Below are 3,193 nucleotides of genomic sequence, written 5' to 3' on the forward strand. Positions count from 1 at the left end.
GACAACCATTTAAATTCTGCAAAATGTAGGGAGTGGAAATTTATAGTCTGTAAAAAGTATTCTAGACTCCTACTTGGAAATGCAAGTGGTGGAATGCATGCATAGTTGTTTCAGAGCTGCTATAAAGTCCTTTCCTTGGGAACAGACTAAAGTGATTTTGCAAAGTGAAGAATGCCGTGTTTGGACACCAGCTTTTCTCCCTGTTCACTGTTCAAATGGAAGGCAGGGTAGATTTTAAGCTTTTGTCTTTCTGACAAGGTGCAAACTTCTGTTAGTGGAAATCACTAAAGAGCCATTAATGTCAACCGAACAAGTCTGGTTTACATATAGGCCAGGTACAGACATTAGACCTTTACCAGTATAAGTGATCAGAAACTGGTCTATACCTGTAACAGAACAGAAGTTCGGCACGCGTGCACAGGTCTGTAAATGGCAGAACCCAGTTTAAGATTTGCCCTCTCACCGAAGGCGAATATGTGTTCTGTTTGCTACCAATCTAAACTACACTGCTTACAGAAAACTGCGTAACGAAGATTGATTCTGCCTCAGGCTTTTTGAATGTCTGTACCTAGGCATAAACAAAGGGTTCATGTCCAGATCAGAGTGGATGTGCAGTATGCGGCACCGCAGCCTTTTCTGTGGTCCCATGTACCGCATATGCAGGCATTCCCTGCACTGCTACCTTACAGTGCCCAAATCTAGGTACCATTTGCATTTGAGGCTCTGGCTTGAGCTATTTAGAGGAATTTAAAGATCTCTTTGTACTTGTTTTCAAAACTTAGCATTAAAACTGATAAAGTGTGAGATCTGAACTTTGGAAGTGCTGTGTCAGTATTTTTGTCAGAGTAAGTGTGGATGTGATTTGGCTGTCAAACAGTGCCATTTACACTTCCAGCTGCTTGAACCCAGAACTCTTTTGCCACAAACGGTTTCAGGCTGGCAAATTAAAAACTTCCAACAAGTAAACTAGAACTGGAAAATTCCCACGCTGTTCTGGTTAAGTTCCCATTTAAGGGCAGATCTTAATGAAAACCAAAGCTGATATCCAATTCTGTTTTATTTAAAAAAAAAAAAAAAAAAAAAAAAGGTAAATTCAGCATTACACACACTGGGAATAGGAACACTGGAAGGTGTAGCAATAATAACATGGTATTTAATATGGGCAAAATGCTTTATAAACATTAAGTAATAATTGCTCTCAATGCTTCTATTTTATTACCTAGGAACAGAAGATCAGAAGGGTCCTCTACGAGCTTTTGAGTCTTGAGTTCTTCAGCCACCATTTGTCCTAAAACATCCACAAGGACATCCCCTCTGTCCTCAAAGCACCCAGTTTAAAAAAAAAAAAGTCCTACAATCTGTCACAGGAAGAGAACAAGAAGGCCAAGGGCACCGTCAATGCCTCACTGCTGAGGAGGCTGAAGCAGCAAGTGCATCTGGTTAGAGAAAGAGCCAGTCAGTGGCAAAGGCAAAATAAGAAAGCTGGACCTCCCGATTCTCAACTCCAGATTCAAACCTACATGACTTCTCTCCCTGAAACTTCTGAACCAGCCTCTTCACTTGGTGGAAGCTGGCACTAGCTGCTAATAGTGCTGCATTTGGGATGAGTTGTTATAGTCAAGACTTATTCATTTACAGTCATTAAAGATCTTGTGGTATATTTTGTGAGGAAAGGATCCATTTGCTGGTGTCTTGCTCCCATATGGTGATATATTATTTTATTGTGATTACTTATATTCCTATTTTATGATTTTGTTGACTAAGGAGTTATTCTCTTCCTGTCTATAAAATACATTGTAGTGTTGGTTGCACCATTGTAATGCCTCTTTTCTCTTATTTATGCTTCTATGGCTCTTGCCACACTTCACAAATGGGGAGATAAGATTTTTCTGATCATTCATCTGTGGATATTTCCTTTAATTTTTCATCAAAAAAACACACAACAGAGAAAATGGTTGTAGTGTATATCTAGAGAAGGAGCTTTGTATACTGCAGTCACAGAGGCTAGAGCAGTATGTTCAGATGTAAAGGAGATACCTTGCCTCATTGTAGGATACCTAAGTACCTTTTCCATGTTTCTGATCCGTAGACTCCACAGTTTGTATTAATTCATTGTCCATGCTGGTGGAGAAGGAAGGAAAAAGACTATGTAGAGCAATGGGATTAAACAGTATTATGCCAGTTTACATTGAACACCTGCCTCCTTTTAGATAAGAGGCAAATGAGCATTGACTAATGCCAAAGTACACATTCAAAGTGTTGACCTAACTATTTAAGCTATCATCTCTCAATTCCTGAGATTTGGATGAGTGAACACTGGAACTAATCCTACTCACTGCATGTAACCTTATGCTTAAGCAGCCGTCCATAAAACAATCAACAGCCAGTTTAAAAAGTATTTTAAAAATATGTTTTATCATTATTGAATTGTTAAGGAAGATAGCATACATAAGATATCAATACATCCAATCATAAAATACATGTTCTAGTGTACAATTACTATTCAGTCAAACTGGTGTGAAAATTACATTGTCTGAGTAGGGAAGATAGAGGAAGACTAAAAAACAACAACAAAAAGACATGGCAAAAAGGTGATCCTTTGTGTCCAAGAAAAGGGAGATAAGAGTATAATTATATCTGCTGTATTTATTATTATAAGCTGTGCTGCTAATTCAGTATGACTGTCTTGTGCAGGTGCTAGCCTAATGTATTGCGTACTTTTAGCTGTGATCTCTATAATGTGAAAGTATATAGTGTCCTTCAATTCAAGCATTCAAGCCTAGCTCTTTTATAAGTTCGAAGTTCACTTACCATTGCAGGGGAGGACACGTTGTTATATGAAAGAACATAACATGAATAAAATCCCCTCCATATGTCTTTCACCACCTTCTAATCTATACCTGGCTCTCTTGGACAAAGCTGTTCCATTGTATGGGGTGGTCCATTCCTCAAAGCATGGCTTTGAGTCTGATTTTGAGTGTCTTTAATCACAATTCATTATGAAATGTGAATGTCTTCAAGCAAACGGCAAGCAAAAGGCTTCTGAGTCATATCAGAGTCTGAATATATTCTACTGGTAGGCAGGAAAAGCATAAATGCATCTGAACAATAATTTGAATAGCTCAATATCAGATAAAGCCTAGAACATGTGGAGTGTTAGCAATCAATGAGCATGCATACAATGTTTAGAAAA

General features: G+C 38.3%; 1 long non-coding RNA gene across 1 annotated transcript in view; it reads left to right on the forward strand.

Moving 5' to 3' along the window:
• Positions 1-1,332, forward strand: part of LOC109299436 — a 20,176-nt gene extending 18,844 nt beyond the window's left edge. The window contains exon 2 of the long non-coding RNA XR_002097842.1: positions 1,224-1,332. This is a non-coding gene — a long non-coding RNA (uncharacterized LOC109299436). The remainder of the gene's footprint in view (positions 1-1,223) is intronic.
• The last annotated feature ends 1,861 nt before the right edge of the window (positions 1,333-3,193 follow it).

The sequence above is a fragment of the Gavialis gangeticus genome, unplaced genomic scaffold, assembly GCF_001723915.1.
Source record: "Gavialis gangeticus isolate Ggan-Ray unplaced genomic scaffold, GavGan_comp1, whole genome shotgun sequence".
NCBI classification, from domain to species: Eukaryota; Metazoa; Chordata; order Crocodylia; family Gavialidae; genus Gavialis; species Gavialis gangeticus.